Source organism: Chiloscyllium plagiosum, unplaced genomic scaffold (assembly GCF_037043375.1).
Source record: "Chiloscyllium plagiosum isolate Xiang-an unplaced genomic scaffold, Cpla_swu_hap1 HiC_scaffold_31, whole genome shotgun sequence".
Classification (NCBI taxonomy): Eukaryota; Metazoa; Chordata; class Chondrichthyes; order Orectolobiformes; family Hemiscylliidae; genus Chiloscyllium; species Chiloscyllium plagiosum.
In genome coordinates, this window is record NW_028270169.1 from 14,082,145 (window position 1) to 14,101,909 (window position 19,765).

The following is a 19,765-nucleotide window of genomic DNA, read 5'->3' on the forward strand; positions in this document are numbered from 1 at the left end:
TAGAAACACCAGCCTCTCCACATAAAAGTGGAGCTTCAAAGATTGATGGTGCCTTTGTAGCAAACCCAGATACATGATTGCTACAATAACCAATGATTAAAGAAACAAGGTATCATTTGTGAGCATGATGAAACAGCTTCCAAAAACAAAGGGGTGGCAAAGCTATTTCAGAGAACGAGACACCAAGACCCTCACCTGTACCACCCACTCGATTTCAGAGTGAAAGCTCCACCACTACAACTCCAGTCACTAATACTTAGCTCTTTGAACTCTGTTTATTTACAATTGCTAACCTTTCAAATCATCACTTTTTGTTTCCCAGCACCTTTATCAAAGTGCTGTTGACACTTGCACTGCGAATGGAAGTGAGGCAGTTTCAGAACAAACAACTCAAGGAGGTGAAGACAACATTTACACATCTGAGGAAAAGAAAAACCACGCTGAAGGAAAATTATCACTTCAAGCACAAATGCTGACAGGACTCCACTTCAAGAATTCATTTCCACATTACGGAAGCCTGGCAATTTTTTACATTCCAACTGCTCGCAGTCAGCCCACCTGGCACAGAGATCCGACTGCAAATTACTCCCCCAACTCCTGGGAGACATCAAGGACTAATTACAGGAGCAGTGTTTATGTGGCCACGTGGAAAACAGGGGGAGACACAGGCCATTCAGCCCATTCTGCTTTTCAATCAGATCAAGCTGATTGCAGTAACGTGGTGCTGAAGTAGACACTGTCCCTGTATCCCTCGATGGTTTCCATTATCCAGAAATGGAGCAACCTGTCCTAAATATCTGCACTGACCCACCAGGCTCAAGGGATACATCAGCACCCAAGTGAAGAAATTCTTCCTCATCTTAGTTAAAAAAAAATCACAACACCAGGTTTAGTCCAATGGGTTTATCTGAAAGCACTAGCTTTCAGAGCGCTGCTCCTTCATTAGGTGGTTGTGGAGGTTAAGATCATGATGACAGAATTTATAGCCAAAGGAGTCCAGTGTGATGGAGATGTGATTCAGTAAACAATCTTAGATTGAAACTTTCATCTTTTACAATGGGATATGCTGGCTTCTGGCTTTTATTATGTAAATCCCAGAACTACTTTTAAATTACATTCTCAAGGTACTTCAGGTTTTTAAAACAATAGAGTGTGATGTCTCTGTCCCAATGCCATTCACACTGACAAACCTTCTGTATAGTTTTACATGGATTCATGCAGTTTTTGAGCAAAATAAAACATAATTCTGCAAAAACAAATTCATTCCGTAAACTTGTGTGCACACACGTAGGAGTGACAGATTGAGTGTGCATGTGTGGACGTGGTAGTGTGTGTGTAGGTATGAGTGTGTGTAAGCTTGGTTAAGTGTGTGAGAGGGAGTGTGATGGGGTATGTGCGAGAGGGTGCACATGTCGGTATGAGTAATGGGGGTGTGTGTGCGTGAGTGTATGTGTGTCCGCATATAAGAGAGAGCTTGTGTATTAGCTTCCTCATCTTAGTTCTAAATCCCAAGTGGGACCACTTGGCAACTTCCTCCTCTTCCCTCCCAGGCACCTGGCAACCATTATCTCAAACGTGTGCAGACTGGCTTCCAAAATTGGTAGTTTGCAGACAACACAAGGATTACCTGTGAACTTCGGCACTTATTGGTTTCCTTCTATGGTCAGCTTCAGACCCTCATGTCTTGTATGCCCCTCTTTAATTCAACCAAACCCCCACATGTATGTTACCTTAATCGACCCACCTTGGATCAACATCCCTTTGTACCTGCTGCTATCCCAAATAGCATTAGTCACAAATATCACAGCACAGAGTGAGGCATTCTTTAGAGACCGGAGGGCATCCCATGGGATGGGGATGCACCATCACCCCAGATATTATTATTCAGATTTAGTAAATTGCCATTCCAGATTTTGGTAGTTTTAAAAGAGAAGGCAATTTTGGTTCAATCCCACACTCACTGCATTCCAGATTCCAACCACTGGACTACGCCAAAAGGTTTCTCGTTATAATATTGCTTTTTTTTGGGAATTACTTAAAATCAACACCCCCAGATCTCAGTCCCTCTGCTAAAAGAAAAGGTTTTCCCTCTACTGTGTCCTGACCACTCAGGATTTTGGTAACAACAATGACTGCAGATGCTGGAAACCAGATTCTGGATTAGTGGTGCTGGAAGAGCACAGCAGTTCAGGCAGCATCCGAGGAGCAATAAAATCGACGTTTCGGGCAAAAGCCCTTCATCAAGAATAAAGGCAGAGAGCCTGAAGCGTGGAGAGATAAGCTAGAGGAGGATGGGGGTGGGGAGAAAGTAGCAGAGAGTACAATAGGTGAGTGGGGGAGGGGATGAAGGTGATAGATCGGGGGGAGGGTGGAGTGGATAGGTGGAAAAGAAGATAGGCAGGTAGGACAAGTCATGGGGACAGTGCTGAGCTGGAAGTTTGAAACTAGGGTGAGGTGGGGGAAGGGGAAATGAGGAAACTGTCGAAGTCCACATTGATGCCCTGGGGTTGAAGTGTTCCGAGGTGGAAGATGAGGCATTCTTCCTCCAGGCGTCTGGTGGTGAGGGAGTGGCGGTGAAGGAGGCCCAGGACCTCCATGTTCTCGGCAGAGTGGGAGGGGGAGTTGAAATGTTGGGCTACAGGGCGGTGTGGTTGATTGGTGCGGGTGTCCCGGAGATGTTCCCTGAAGCGCTCTGCTAGGAGGCATCCAGTCTCCCCAATGTAGAGGAGACCGCATTGGGAGCAACGGGTACACTAAATGATATTGGTGGATGTGCAAGTAAAGCTTTGATGGACGTGGAAGGCTCCTTTAGGGCCTTGGATAGAGGTGAGGGAGGAGGTATGGGCGCAGGTTTTGCAATTCCTGCGGTGGCAGGGGAAGGTGCCAGGATGGGAGGGTGGGTTGTAGGGGGTATGGACCTGACCAGGTAGTCACGGAGGGAATGGTCTTTGCAGAAGGCGGAAAGGGGTGGGGAGGGAAATATATCCCTGGTGGTGGGGTCTGTTTGGAGATGGTGGAAATGTTGGCGGATGATTTGGTTTATGTGAAGGTTGGTAAGGTGGAAGGTGAGCACCAGGGGCGTTCTGTCCTTGTTACAGTTGGAGGGGTGGGGTCTGAGGGCGGAGGTGCAGGATGTGGACGAGATGCGTTGGAGGGCATCTTTAACCATGTGGGAAGGGATATTGTGGTCTCTAAAGAAGGAGGAGGCCATCTGGTGTGTTCTGTGGTGGAACTGGTCCTCCTGGGAGCAGATACAGCAAAGGCGGAGGAATTGGGAATACGGGAATGCATTTTTGCAAGAGGCACTCAGGATTTTGAGCTGCTCTTATCAAAGTTCCTCTCAACCTTCTCTTTTCCAACAGATCAATACCTCCACGCACAGCCCTGGTCTCTCAGCGCTTGTGACACCTTTAGAGTTAACCCCTTGCTACCAATCTGAATCACACCACACTCTCTGCACTAATTTCCAATTTCCTGCCTGTTCCACTAAATTGTCGATATCCTTTTGAGATTCTGCGCTACGTTCCTCACAATTCTTCCAGGTCCTGTAGCGTCTGCAAACTTTGTCATAATGAGAATGTGTATAAGGTATAAGCAGGCAGGGAAGGCATCAAGTTCTGAGTTTTGGGAAACAAGAGGTTCAGCTGAGCATGACTCAGATCAGGTAAGAACTTAGTTAACAATGGGTGCTAAAGGCAAGGGTAATGGATTAACAAGGTGGAAAAGCATTCATTATGTAAAACCATTTAACAATATTGGAAGCCTTCCGTATGCAAGGTCAGCTAGCAAGGGGGAAAGTATCCATTGTATGAATCCAGTTAAGAACATTGATTGCATAACAGTAAAGGGCTTGGTCTCTGCTATTGGTACTCATTGACTGTAATGGCCACCCAATTAACATGGATGTTGCCTTATCTGGATGCTCCTCCCTGTAAAATGACTATATAGTTCATTGAGAAACTACTGTTCCAGAGAAGACCGTGAACTCATGTCTTTGTGCACATGGACAATCATTCTCTCTTTCCCTCCAGGGCCCGGAATAAAGATGGGGGGGTGGGGGGAACACCAGGATGACAACTACATTCTGCACACCAAGGTCTAGGCCATAAGCATATAACCAAACACATCACAGGTATGTCATACAGCACGGAAACAGGACCTTTAGCCCAACGTGTCCATGCTGACTAGGATTCCTAAACTAAACTAGTCCTGTTTGCCTGCATTTGGCCCAGATCCATCTAAACCTTTCCTATCCAGGGTCCCAAGCACAGACTCCTGGGTAACTTCACGGCAAATCTTTCTTCAGACAAAAATTAATCAACCACTGTTTGCTGTCAGTCAATCTTGCATTCTTTAAATTGTACCTGTCCTTTTTATTCCAGGAGTTATAACTTTGTTCAGTCTGTTGAGACATTTTTTAAATCAAGTGTCCTTGTTAACATTCTTGTCACCATTAAAACTCCACCCAGCTAAACAATTTGCCCTTAACAAATCCATAATGGGCTCTCTTAAATAAGCCAAATTCACCCAAGTGATGTTGTCCTGAACTAGTGTTTCTAGAGGCTTCCCCATCGTTGATCAGCCTGTAGTTGTTGAGCTCAACTTTACATGTTTTATCAGCAGTGAAACAACATTTGCAATTCTCAAGTCCTCTGTCTTCACCCCAGAGTCTAAAACAGGCATGACAATTATGACCAATGCCTCCATAATTTCCACTCTTCCCATAACCATGGATGCACGTGCCTTGTCTTCACCCACTAAGTACAGAAAGCTTAACCAAGATTGTACCAATTTTAAATTCTTATTTCTGGACTGTCTCCTCACATCACAGTTGCACTTCCTTCCTTGATAAAGTCAGAGACAAAATATTTAATATGTCAGCTGTGTACATTTTGGTGCCTATATTGGTTCTGATTTTAGCATCTACTGAAAACACTGGGATTCCCCTCTTTATTTACAGAGGAAGTTTCAAGTAACCACAAACATTCAGGTGAACATATACGTTATGACATCACCTCTTAACCTCGTTCGAACCTGAAGATGTCAGTGGCTGCTTGGTCTGGATCTTATCAAAGGAAATATTTTCTCTAAAAGATTCAACAACCTGAAATCAAACATCCCAACTGAACAGTGCTTTCACGCCAGACCGATAAACATCTAGAGTCAAAACCATCAACTCACTTGAGTGGCTACTGGAAAGTCGGCAGTTTACATAACATTGGTCATTTGCGAACTCAGAACTTGAGCAGTGCTTAAAACAATAGCCTGGCGGGGACTGGAAGTTGCATTTTAAATTACAGGGCCAGTTCTTGCAGATAAAAAGAACATGCATATACAGCACCTATTTCAACTCAACGAAATAGGTGACAGCCACTCAGTGGCCGATTTCTCAGGACAGAGCACCGACCATAGTAAACCTTTTTGGTTTAAAATTTAAATCAAAGCCTGGCAGTTCACTGCCAATCATTATTAACTGGCACATTCTTCTGCCAAACAATCGGTAATCTCCACTCACACAGTAATACTTAAGTTGGTTTGTTTCTGCAAATTGAAAGGTGAAAATCTTGAACAAAAAAGGGTTTCTGCAGCAACACAGGACGTCTGATTAAAATGTACTCTCTCCGTTACACAGGAGCTGTTCTCCAGACACAAGCACTTTCAAGGTTCAAAGGACCATTTTTTCCACTTGAACCAGTGCTTGCAATGGTCACCCAGAGTAACAATGCTTTGTCATGCCGTCACGAAGACATTCTGACTCACCTTTCAGGCAATTGTTAAATCGCCCCGTTCGAATAGGTTATGACAACTCTGGAACTGGTGAGACTTGAACCTAGGCCTACTAACCCAGAGACTGGAACACTACCACTGTGCCACAAGATCCTAAAAAAGGTAAACCAGGCAATTCCTCTTGATGGTGGCAATAGCAATTCACAATGATGTTTCTACCTGATTTTGAATAAGGGCCCTGTCACCTGTCAAGTGAGTGGGATAACCAACATCATACACGAGAACAACCTGGCCTCCTTTTGATCTGTCCTGCAGATTTCTATTGAATTAATTGCTATTTTAAGGTCACCATGCACCACTGAAATTAACAGAGCCTAAAAACCAAATCTTGCAACTTTAAAAATGTGGTGCGCAACACATGGAACACTATCTCATAGGGAATGACACTTGGATTGGTTACTAACAATACTGGAACACAAACAAAAATCCATGAAGTGCTGTGTTGCCCATTCATCCTCAGCCATTGCTGGAGATCAGGACAGCAGAGATCAGTTCCAACAACGGTACCTTACCCTTACAGCGTGCATCTGCATAGTTCAGAACATGCCCAACTGAACTGACTAGTTATAATGCTCAGATGCCAAAAATTACTTAACTTGAACTGCACTCAAGTTTGCAAGTAGTGCTCTAGGGAAAAAGATGTGCTTTTGAGGTTTTGCGGTCCTCCGGGCAAGTCTTGAATTCCCAGTATTCAGGAGTGACATTGAGTAGAACCAGATACCAGGTACATCTCCCTTAATTCTGCCCTGAATATGCTTCAGTCAAAACCCACAAGTGGCCTTTCTTCAACATCTCTTCCTCACTCCCAACCTGCCAGTTAAGGACCATGTTGCAAGAAAAAGATCTGTGCATTAGGTTTTTAAAAAATTTATTTGTGGGACGTGGGCACAGTTGAATGGCCAGCATTGACTGCCCGTCCCTAGTTGCCCTGGAGAAGGTCCCTTCTTGAATCGCTGCAGTCCACCTGCTACGGGTTGACCCACAATGTCCTTAGGGAACGAATTCCAGGATTTTGACCCAGTGACAGTGAAGGGACAGTGATATACTCCCAAGTCAGGATGCCGAGTGCCTTGGAGGTGAACTTGCAAATAGTGGTGTTCCTATCTATCTGCTGCCCTTGTCCTTCTAGATAGAAGTTGCTGAGAGTTTGTAAAGCGTTGAATGAGGGTCTTTGGTGAATTTCTGCAGAGCGCCTTGTAGATAGTACGCACGCCTGCGATTGAGCGTCAGTGGAGGGAGTGGATTTGGGGCCAATCAAGCATTCTGCTTTGATGGGTAGGGGGTATTATCAATTATTAAAACACTATAAACCTAAGATTAGAGTACAGGATGCGCACAGCCAGCTCACTTCCCATTGGTGTAAAATAACTGAGATATTCACATTAATCCTGATACTACGTCAATCTTCCTGAACACCTGCAGCAAAACCTCAATTTGTCACAAGAACAGAGCTTCTTTCAACTTATCCTCCCCCAAGTCGAACTCTGCACAAGTCCTTTTTCACATCTATTGAGTCGACAAAATCCACCGCTAACTCCCTCACCCTTGTGCCCAATAAATATATGCTCTTGCACCTCTTCTCCTCCCCTGCTCCAATATTAGCTAGCATTGCAAATGCCCGATTCCCACCTCCCAACAGTATTCCAGTTTCAGCACTGAACCTCCAATAGCATGTCTAAAAACAAATTACTGGTGCAACTCAGCAGTCAGGGCAACATCAGTGGGAAGAAAGGCAAGTCAATGTTGTGAGACTCTTCAATCAGAACAGCTGAGTTTCACCAGCAATTTCCAATTTTGTTTCAAATGCCCAACAGCTGCAATTCTTTGTCTTATATTAAAGTGTCGAGAAACCTGGGGTGTCCACATCAGATCCTGCAACAAACCCAATTTGCCCATCCATGCTAACATTCAGTTTTTGAAGGCACAAAACCAATGTTCTTAACTTCCACTCTGAGCTTTCTCCCGTATAACACTGATCTCCCAAATGTCCAACATGAGTATTCCACCCCTTCTTCACCCAGAACTGGTCACCAGGCCTTAAGGCATCATGGGCAGAGACTGGAATTGCCTCCCTCCCTCATGCCAGCTGTGCAACCACAGCATCCTCATGTTTAACAACCATGCACCCCCACCACTTCCCTCCCCAAAGAAGCTGGTCACCACAAGATGTCTTCTTCATGGAGGGCCTGCAAAGCACAATACTCAATAGATGTCCAATATAAAATGTCATTATAGAAGTTCAGTGACAGTTCAGCTCCTTCACCACAGACTGAACACTATAGAAAGATAGTGTGAGGTACAATGAATCCCAACCCAATCTAGTCCCATCTGCCAGCACCTGGCCAAGATCCCTCTAACCCCTTCCTATTTATACACCCACCCAGATGCCTTTTAAATGTTGTAATGTACCAAGCCTCCACACTTCCTCTGGCAGCTCATTGCATACATGTACACCCTCTGCATGAAAACGTTGCCCCTTAGATATCTTTAATATCTTTCCCCTCTCACCTGACACCTATGCCCTCTAGTTCTGGACTCCCCCACTCCAAGGAAAAGACTTTGTCTATTTACCGTATCCATGCCCCTCATGATTTTATAAACCTCTATAAGGTCACCCCTCAGCCTTCGACACTCCAGGGAAAACAGCTACAGCCTATCCAACCTCAGTTGGCCTGAAGAGTCTGTTTCCATGCTGTACATCTCTACGACTCTATGACTTCTATACTGTACTGCCACCAACCTATTCAAATAGGTTAATCAAGTCACAGAGATGTACAGAACGGAAACAGACCCTTTGGTTCAACTCGCCCATGCCAACCAGATATCTGAACCTGATCGAGTCCCGTTTGCAAGCATTTGGCCCACATCCCTCTAAATCCTTCCTATTGCTCCACTTAAAAGTATTTCTGTGCATTGGCAATTGACAAAGAGGTGGAAACAACTGTGTACAAAGAAAGCTCTTCACGCTTAACCTGCCCTCTACACACATACATTCTCTATGCCCAGTCAGCACAACTCCACTCCCATTGGCCCAGTTCCAATCTAAAGTCACCAGAGCAAGGGAACAAACACCACAACCAAACCGAATCTGGCACAAGGTATATTTGCACAGAAACAAGGTCAACTTATTTTAGGAGGGGTATTGATAACACAGCACTGATAAGAAAGAGACATGAAAAAGCAGTCATTTTGAGATGCAGCTATCAGCACAATCACTGCAGTGATTTTAACACTGGACAAAGACAGGACCAACTGCAGGAAACTTCAAAAACTAGTGTCCATTCACTACAATATAGAAAAAGTACACTTCAATCATGTTAGATATACTGCCTGAAGTGGCGCAATGAAAATTTCACAAATACTGATAATACTATGAATCTGAACAGCAAGACTGAAACAGTGACTGTCAAATTGAAACTCCACCCACAAATCAGTCACTTCAATTTGTCACAAAGCTTAAAAGCGCAGTTGAACAAATCAGTCAGATTCGCATGGTTCATTTTTTTTTAGCTATAGTTTTTTTTAAAGCACAAGAGGACTCAGGCACCATTCTACACTGACACCCTGATCGGTAAAATTCATTTTACTGCACTTTTATCTTTAAAAAAAAAAGCCTGAACCATGAGGCAAACTGAAATAAGAGCCAGCCATCCACATAAAGGCAGCTACAAAGATTCTGCGAGTTTCCTGCTGCCACAAAGGGGGCAGAGATCAGGACGTGGGCAGCATGACTGGCACCACCCTGTGCCAAACCATTTGTGTCTTGATTGTGAAACTGGGAGCGCTCGTTCTTGCGGACTGCAAGTATTTCCAGAATCTGCCTTGTAATAATGGTCAATGAGAACAACCCCTTCACACAAAATAAAACAAACAAGACAGCTTTCAGTGAAATGAACCCAATTCCTGACAACACCAGAAAGAACTAAATACTTGGCCGGAATTATTTTTGTTTGAAGCGTTAATCGTTAGCTACCCCCCCCCCCCAATAGAAAAGGCTGTAAAAAGCGGGCCGTGATGGGACGGTAAAGCTGGGGCCTCCCGCTGCTGCTTCTCCTCCCCCGCTTCCAGGGAAAGGGCCGCTCCATATCGCGGAGAAGGCGAGCCCAGTGACCTCCAGTGCCAGCCCGTCCCCCGGACTGCAGCGGGGCCGCCCCATTCACCCAGCCCGGGCCCTGCTGCTGCTGCTGCCGCTTCCCTTCCCACCGGCATCACCCGCGGGAGGCTCTCCCTCAGGTTCAGCCGGCGTTCCGCCACCACCACCCACCCCAGGCCCAGCGGGCTCCGCATGCTGCAGCCCCGACCTTGGGCTCAGCGGCTTAGGGTCACCCCCAGGAGGACGCGGCGGCGGCGGCGTCAGAGCAGCCGGGGCGGGCGGCTCCAGAGGGCAGGGGGAATAGAGCAGCGGCATCAGCCCGGAGCCACCGCATTCACACAAGCCCCAGCCGGAGGACAGCGGTATTCACGGACGCGAACTCACCCGGGGGTGGGGTGGGGGGACAAGGCTACCAGGCTGAGGGGTCCGGATCTGGGTCCCTCTCTCGGTCTATGGGGCCTCTCTCACAGGCTCCGGGATCCACCGCCGGCCCACGTGCTCCCACCGCAGACTGATGCATTCAACGGCTCTCGCGAGATCTCAGGCCCGGACACGCCCCCCCCCACGATGCGCTGACGGCGCAGGCGCACGCCCCGCCCAGCCCAGCCTACAGCGCCGGTGCGCGACCCTGGAATGCCCGCCCAAACCCAAACGCTATTGCTCCGCCCACGCGTCCCGCCCGTGGACCCGCCCGCACCTTACGTCAGCCACCTCGGACCAGCCCACAAGCTGCACACTGGCCGTGACCTTCCTCCTAGCCCCGCCCACTGTCATTTGATCCTCGGGGTCATTTAAACCCTCCGCCCCAAAGGCCCCGCCCACTATCAACGTCATTGGCCCCGCCCCTGTCCTGCAATCAACCCTCCCCGGCACCCGAGAAGGCCATTCAGCCCATCGTGCCACACCACAAAGGGACAAGGTTCCAATCTACTGCCTTCCTGTCCATGCCCTTGCCCCATGTCTGTCGAAACAGCATCCAATGGCATCTTAAATGCCTCCATTGAACTTGGCTCCACCACATTTCCAGGCGTTACATTGCAACCCAGTCAATATCTTGTTACCTTCTTCATCATTGTCCAGGAGCTAATCAGTCCACGTTTCCCATTCGGTTGATCTGTTATCTGACACAGTTTCACTTTCAGATTCAGGTCAATAGATACTTCTTGGAAGCAGTTGTTCTAAACTCCCTAAGAATTTTGTCAACCGACGTTTGGTAATTTCCTGGTGGAGAGATCACCAACCTTTGGGACACAAGTCAAACTCACCTTGGGTGGTTTCCCCTCACACTCCACCACAACCCACTGGCTCTAAGGTCAACCTCAATTCCCGAGTTAAAATCACTTTATCTGAATCACCAGAGGTCAGTGTACAGGTATGCCAAGCAGTTGAAAAGTGTGATGGAGGGCTGATGCTTGAACCATCGATTCTCCTGCTCTTCGGATGCTGCCTGACCTGCTGTGCTTTTCCAACGCCACACTTTTCGTTTCTGATATCCAGCATCTGCAGTCCTCACTTTCTTCCAGTTATAGTAAGTAGATTGGAAAGCAAATGGAATGTTGGCCTTTATTGCAAAGAGGTTACAATATGGAATGAGGAATGTCTTGTTGCAGTTGTGCAGGCTATTGGCGATACTGAATCTGGAGTTTCTGTACAGTATCCCTTCGTCACATCTGAAGGGATATAGTTGCATTGGAAACAAGTTAGAGAACATTCACTAAGTTTGTTCTTGGAATGAAGGGTTCGTCATAGAAACAGTTGAGCAACTGGAGCCATATTCATTGACGTTTTGAAGAATTTCAAATTTATTGGAACGTATAAGATTCAAATGGGTTGACAAGACAGATGCTGAGGAGCAGGGTACAATTTCAAAATAAGAGGAGTATTTTAAGGCAAATATGAGGAGGAAGGAAGTCTGGAGAAAGGTATAGTGGTTTTTGCTGAGGTTCATCCCGAGCAGCTCCATGACCCAGGACTCTGCTGTGTGGTCTGCCCGAAACCTGTTGGTCTCCCAGAGCAAGGTGTTGATCCTGACCAACTGTTGCACACTGGCACATTCCGAGGTCCAGGAGCACGTGCTGAGGGACACACTAAAGCCTGGGGTAGCTGCTGCCAAGGGACAGTGGGGAAAGACCAATCTCGAAGATCTTTCTACTGAAGTTAAATGGGGGTCTGTTCAGTTATCAGACCCTCCCATTGCCTCAAATACAGTAAAACCGTCTTACACAAATAAGAAATGCCTTTGGTTTGTTTGCTTGATAGAGTAAAATTCCAATGTTTGTTTCTTCATTTGCTACTGTACAGAACTGAACTGCTTTAGTGACTATGTATGTATATAAAGATATCATCATGAACAAAGTATATTTTTGTAATATGTAAAATATGAGGAGGAGTTTTATTTTCTCTCAGTGGAAGCGAGTCTTCGCAATTCTCTTTAACATGGAGCAGGGGAGGCTGGCTCATTAAACTATTCAAATCTTGTCTCAGGCAGAATTTGGATTGACAAAGAAATTTAGGATGATGGGAGGCAGGCAAGATAGTGGAGTGAAGCCACAATCAGATGAGCCATGGTTTATTCAATGATGGAATAGGCTTGAGGGGCTGGATGGGCCCACACCACCATCAATCTCTAATGTTGTTTCAACAAATCAGCTGCAGTCGAGCACTTAACAGTACTTTTAGTTACTCTGCTATCGACAAATTCTTTTCTTACTTTTTTGCAAAGATCTGCATAATTTGCATAAAATACGTAAGTCTCTCAGTTTCCATCTGAAGTTTTTTTTCGTTTAATGGCATTTGCTGCCTATCCTATTTTTTCAAACTGCTAAATAATTTGGCCAAAATCTATGGTGTACTTTACGACTCTGTTAGAACTGCCAAGTTTCAGAAATCAATTTCAGCAAAATAATTGAAACCTGAAAGGGTTCAGAAAACATTTACAAGGATGTTGCCAGGGTTGGAGGATTTGAGCTATAGGGAGAGGCTGAACAGACTGGGGCCATTTTCCCTGGAGTGTCGGAGGTTGAGAGGTGACCATATAGAGGTTTATAAAATTATAAATTTTCCCTGGGGTGGGGGAGTCCAGAACTAGAGGGCATAGGTTTAGGGTGAGAGGGGAAAGATATAAAAGAGACCTAAGGGGCAACTTTTTCACACAGAGGGTGGTGCATGTATGGAATGAGCTGCCAGAGGAAGTAGTGGAGGTTAGTAAAATTAAAGCATTTAAAAGGCATCTGGATGGGTATATGAATAGGAAGGGTTTAGAGGGATATGGGCCGGGTGCTGGCAGGTGGGACTAGATTAGATAAGGATATCTGGTCAGCATGGATAAGTTGGACTGAAGGGTCTGTTTCCATGCTGTACATGTCTATGACTCTAATTGAATGCTAAAAGTTTGAATGATGTGTATAGACCTTCAACAAGAAAAACACACCAATTTAGTTTTATAAAGACACTTTCTTAAGAGAGTTTTACAGCATCTTAAGAAAAGAGAGATTGTGGTCACTGTGTCATCAGAAAATATCATTCATTGTAACATAATCACTACATTTAAAACATTGCACATCTTCAGGGCGGCACGGTGGCTCAGTGGTTAGCACTGCGGTCTCACAGCACCAGGGTCCCAAGTTTAATTCCAGCCTGGGGCGACTGTCTGTGAAGAGTTTGCACATTCTCCCCGTATCTGCGTGGGTTTCCTCCAGGTTGTCAGGTTTCCTCCCATAGTCCAAAGATGTGCAGGTCAGGTGAATTGGCCACACTAAATTGCCCACAGTGTTAGGTGCATTAGTTAGAGGGAAATGGATTTGGGTGGGTTACTCTTTGGAGGGTCAGTGTGGACTTATTGGGCCGAAGGGCCTGTTTCCACATTGCAGGGAATCTAATCTAATTTTGTCCTGGACATGAGGACAATGTCTTCCTCAAAAACATTTAAATTACAAAACTATTAAGTCATGTAATGTTGGATTAGCGATAATGTGACTGACTGGTAATCCAGAGGCCCCGGCTCCTGATCTGAGTTCTGAAGAAGAGTCACACTGAACCCTGTTTCTGTCTCCACAGATGCTGCCACACATGCTGTGCTCTTCCAACTTTCTGTTTTTGTTTCGGATGTCCAGCACCTGCAACACTTTACCTTTACTTTAATGCTCCAGGGATATGGGTTCAAATCCCACAAGGGATCCCATGTTTTATTAATTCTCTCGTCTGTGGTCAGCAAAGTTATGGAAAGAATTCTGAGGGATAGGATTTATGACTATTTGGCAAAGCATAGCGTGATTAAAGGCAGTCAGCGTGGCTTTGTGAGTGGCAGGTCATGCCTCGCAAATCTTATTGAGTACTTTGAGGAGGTGACAGGACAGGTCGACAAAGGTTGAGCAGTGGATGTGGTGTATATGGACTTCAGCAAGGCATTTGATAAGGTTCCCCATGGTAGGCTCATTCATAAAGTCAGGAAGTATGGGATACAGGGAGATTTGGCTATCTGGATTCAGAATTGGCTGGCTGACAGAAGGCAGAGAGTGGTTCTAGATGGAAAGTATTCTGCCTGGAAGTCAGTGTTGAGTGGGGTCCTGCAGGGCTCTGTTCTTGGGCCTCTGCTCTCTGTAGTTTTTATAAATGACTTGGATGAGGAGGTTGAGGGGTGGGTTAGTAAATTTGCAGATGACACAAAGGTTGGAGGTGTCATCGATAGTATAGAGGGCTACTGCAGGCTGCAGTGCAACATAGACAGGATGCAGAGCTGGGCTGAGAAATGGCAGATGGAGTTCAACCTGGATAAATGCGAAGTGATGCATTTTGGAAGGTCAAACTCAAATGCTGAATATAGGATTAAAGACAGGATTCTTGGCAGTGTGCAGGAACAGAGGGATCTGGGTGTGCAGGTACATAGATCCCTCAAAGTTGCCACCCAAGTTGATAGGGTTGTTAAGAAAGCTTATAGATTGAGTTTAAGAGCCACGAGGTTTTGCTACAGCTCTACAAGTCCCTGGTGAGACTGCACTTGGAATATTGTGTCCAGTTCTGGTCACCCTACTATAGGAAAGATACAGAGGCTTTGGAGAGGGTGCAAAGAAGGTTTATCAGGATGCTGCCTGGACTGGAGGGCTTGCCTTATGAAGAACGGTTGAATAAGCTCAGACTTTTCTCTTTGGAGAGAAGGAGGAAGAGAGGAGACCTGATCGAGGTGTACAAGATAATGAGAGGAATAGATAGAGTCAATAGCCAGAGACTTTTCCCCAGGGCAGGATTGACTGGTACAAGGAATCATAGTTTGAAGATATTAGGAGGAAGGAATAAAGGAGATGTCAGAGGTAGGTTCTTTACGCAGAGAGTTGTGAATGCATGGAATGCGTTGCCAGCTATGGTGGTGGAAGCAGTCATTGGGGACATTTAAGTGACTGCTGGACATGCTCATGGATAGCAGTGAGTTGAGGGGTGCGTAGATTAAGTTACTATATTTTACATTAGGATTAAACCTCGGCACAACATCGTGGGCCAAAGGGCCTGTTCTGTGTTGTACTCTAAACTCTGGAATGGAAAGCTAGTTTCAGTGATGGTGCCGGTGAAATCATCATCAATTGTTGTAAAACCCATCTGGCTCATCACAGGAAAGGAAACCTCCTGTCTATTAGTCAGCCTGGCCCACACGTGACTCCAGAATGACTGAGCAAGCCACCTAATTCAAGGTCAATAAGGGATGGACAATAAATGATGGCCTTACCATGCTGCCCACAATTTTTTAAAAATCTCCCAAATTTTGGTAAATGGATCAAGGTGCTCCATCTAGTGTTGAACATGTGTAATTGTACACACACAGCTAAACAGAAAGTCAAGCAGAGAACTTTTTTTTAAACTCATTTTCCAATCAACCTGGTCAGAGATGTTATCACACACCTCTGGAGCAGATGGGACTTGAACCCAGGCCTCCTGGCCCAGTGGCAGACACACCACCCCTGTGGTATAAGGACGATTTTAATAAATTGTTGCTTGTGTGTTAGTGATGAAAACAATGTCGGCACGGTGGCACAGTGTTTAGCACTGCTACCTCACAGCGCCAGAGACCCGGGTTCAATTCCCGCCTCAGGCGACTGACTGTGTGGAGTTTGCACGTTCTCCCCGTGTCTGCGTGGGTTTCCTCTGGGTGCTCCGGTTTCCTCCCACAGTCCAAAGATATGCAGGTCAGGTGAATTGGCCATACTAAATTGCCCGTAGTGTTAGGTAAGGGGTAAATGTAGGGATATGAGTGGGTTGCGCTTCGGCGGGGCAGTGTGGACTTGTTGGGCCGAAGGGCCTGTTTCCACACTGTAATCTAATCTAATGTCATTGACAAATTCTGGTCTGTGTAGCATTAGTTAATTTCAGCTTCCAGCTGGAATGTGAACAGCATGAGTTCAGATCAGGTCAGTACCTGACTTGGTAGTGAAACTAGTATCCCTATAGTGCAGAGAGAGGCCATTTGTCCCATCGAGTCTGTAACAATCCTCCAAAAAGCATCCCCCACCCGAAGTCCCACATAACCCCGTATTTCCCATGGCCAATCCACCTAACCTGCACATCTTTGGATTGTGCTAAGAAACCCAGAGGAAACCCACACAGACACGGAGAGAATGTACAAACTTGTGTGTGTGGAACCGCAGGAGATAGGGTAGCTGCAAAATGAGTATTTAGCCTCAATACCTGAGGAGAAGGATATGGAAGCTGGAGAACATGGGGAAATAAATAATGACATCTTGAAAACCATCCATATTATCGAGGTGGTGGTGCAGGATACCTTAAAATGCAACTAGATGGATAAATCCCCAGGGCCTGATCAGGTGTACCCTAGAAGTCTGTGGGAAGCTAGAGAAGTGATTGCTTACTCCTTGCTGAGATATTTGTATCATTGATGGCCACAGGTGAGGTGCTTGGAAGACTGGAGGTTGGCTAATGTGGTGCCACTGTTTGAGAAAGATGGTAAGGGCAAGCCAGGGAACTATAGACGTCAGTGGTGGGCAAGTTGTTGAAAGGAATCCAGAAAGGCAAGATTTACACGTATTTGGAAAGGCAAGGACTGATTAGATTAGATTACTTAGTGTGGAAACAGGCCCTTCGGCCCAACAAGTCCACACCAACCCAGACCCATTCCCCTACATTTACCCCTTACCTAACATTACGGGCAATTTAACATGGCCAATTCACCTAACCTGCACATTTTTGGACTGTGGGAGGAAACCGGAGCACCCGGAGGAAACCCACGCAGACATGGGGAGAATGTGCAAACTCCACACAGACAGTTGCCTGAGGCAGGAATTGAACCTGGGTCTCTGGCGCTGTGAAGCAGCAGTGCTAACCACAATTAGGGATAGTCCACATGAGATTGTGTGCGAGTAATAGTGTCTCGCAAACTTGATTAAGTTTTTTGAAGAAGTAACAAAGAGAATTGGTGAAGGCAGAGTGGTGTGCGTGATCCATGTGGAATTTAGTAACGCATTTGACAAGGTTCCTTATGATAGACTGGTTAGCAAGGTTAGATCACATCAGGGATAACTACCCGTTTGGATACAGAACTGGCTCAAAGGTAGAAGACAGACAGTGGTGTTGGAGGGTTGTTTTTCAGACTGGAGACCTGTGACCAGTGGTGTGCCACTTGGATTGGTGCTGGGTCCACTGCTTTTTGGCATTTATATAAATGATTTGTATGTGAAGATATGGTATGGTTGGTACGTTTGCAGATGAGACCTAAATTGGAGGTGTAGTGGACAGCGAAAAAGGTTACCTCAGATTACAACGGGATCTTGATCAGATGGGCCAATGGGCCGAGAAATGGCAGATGGAGTTTAAGTAAATGTGAGGTGCTGCATTTTGGAAAAGCAAATCAGGGCAGGACTTAAACAGTCAAAGATTAGATCCTAGGGAGTGTTGGTGAACAAAGAGGCCTTAGAGAGCAGGTTCATAGCTCCTTGAAAGTGGACTCTCAGGTAGACAGGGTAGTGAAGGAGGTGTTTGGTATGATTGCTTTTATTGGTCAGTGCATTGAGTTGGGAAGTCATGTTACGGCTGTACAGGACATTGGTTAGGCCACTTTTGGAATACTGTGTGCAATTCTGGTCTCCATTCTATAGGAAGGGATGTTGTGAAACTTAAAAGGGTCCAGAAAAGATTTACATGGATGTTGCCAGGGTTGGATGGTTTGAGCTACAGGGAGAAGTTGAATAGGCTGGGACTATTTTCCCTGGAGCGTCAGAAGCTGAGGAGTGAACTTATTGAAGTGTAAAAATCATGAGGGGCATGGATAGGATAAATAGACAATGTCTTTTCCCTAGGGTGGGGGAGTCCAAAACTAGAGGGCATAGGTCTAAGGTGAGAGGGGAAAGATGTACAAGGGACTTAAGGGACAACTTTTTCACACAGAGGGTGGTGCATGTATGGAATGAGCTGCCACAGTAAGTGGTGGGGACTGGTACAATAACTTCATTTAAAAGGCATCTGGATGGGTATATGAATAGGAAGGGTTTAGTGGGATATGGGCCACATGCTGGCAAATGGGACGAGATTAATTTAGGATATCTGGTTGGGATGGACCGAAGCATCTGTTTCCGTGCTGGACAGCTCTGTGATTCTCCACCGAGAGTTGCCAGAGGCTAGAATCGAACCTGGCTCCCTTGCACTGTGAGGCAGCAGTGCTGAAGACTTTGTGTTTGCAGACCTGGAGCACTGGCCACCAGCCACATTACTCAGTGCCAGAGGGTGATGAGAACTGATGGAATTGTGTCTGTTCTGAAAGTAAATGCCTTTAAGCAGCAGTAGTTGTGATGCAAACTGGGGAATGTGTGCGAGTTCAGAAATTGGGAATATGGATGCAAAGTGCTTAACCTTTAGAAATTTTAAATTATTTACCTTTTCATTTGCTTTTGTGGAGTACAAATCTGGACTCAAAGATCAGTTAGGTCAAAACCCACAAAACAATATGCTTATCATGTTGTAAAGGAACCTCATGGCTGCTAACGGTTATAGAGTTCCATGGAAACTACTGCAGCCTCAGAATCTCATCTCTGCAGCCTCAGACTCCTTCTCTGAGGAAGGGTGTGCTGGCCATGGAGGGAGTCCTGCGAAGGTTTCTCAGACTGATTCCTGGGATTGCTGGACTAACGCATGAAGAAAGGCTGGATCAGTTAGGATTATATTCACTGGAATTGAGATGAATGAGGTGGATCTCATAGAAAACTCTAAAGTTCTAATAGGACGAGACAGGGTAAATGCAAGATGGATGTTTCCAGTGACTGAGGAGTCCAGAACCAGAGGTCACAGATTCAAGATATGGGTTAGTTAATTGAGGACGAAGATGAAGGAAAATTTCTTCACCCAGAAAGCAGAGAGTCTGTGTAATTCTGTCACAGCCAACAGTTGAGGGCAAACCATTGAAGGTGTTAGATATGATTCATCGAATTGACAGGACCGTAAGGTAAGGGGCAGAAAGCAGGAGTGGGTTACTGAGTTGGATGATTAACCACTGGTCATATTGAATGGCAGAATAGGCTTGAAGGGCTGAATGGCCTAGTCCTGCCCTTTATTTTCTGTTTTCCTATCTTGTGACTCAAGACCCTATTGTAACCTATCAAGCAGGGTCTCAACTTCTCATTTCCATCTTGGATCCAACAATGTTTACAGAAACTCCTGCTATTTGTTGCCATTACCTGAAGGTGCGGATTTCATGTGTTGAGTGATGATTGTGTTTTTAGTTTGGCCAACAAACGCTGACATATTATCACATGAGCAGTGTACATGTGTCAGTGTGCTCAATTGCTTTATACAGTTTTCCAATTTTTAAGCCTGTACAACATTATAGCTATGTTTGCAAAATAATTGTGAACAGAATTACCAACGTTAACATTTCATAACTGCGTGGAGTTC

The 19,765-nt window shown here is 45.6% G+C and overlaps 1 protein-coding gene across 1 annotated transcript in view; it reads right to left on the minus strand.

Annotated features, from left to right (window-relative positions):
* The window catches only part of akap1b (A-kinase anchoring protein 1b), a 59,978-nt gene extending 49,592 nt beyond the window's left edge, over positions 1 to 10,386 (minus strand). Inside the window, exon 1 of the mRNA XM_087977260.1 lies at positions 10,265 to 10,386. The gene's annotated coding sequence lies outside the window, so the exon portion shown is untranslated. The remainder of the gene's footprint in view (positions 1 to 10,264) is intronic.
* Between the last annotated feature and the right edge of the window lie 9,379 nt (positions 10,387 to 19,765).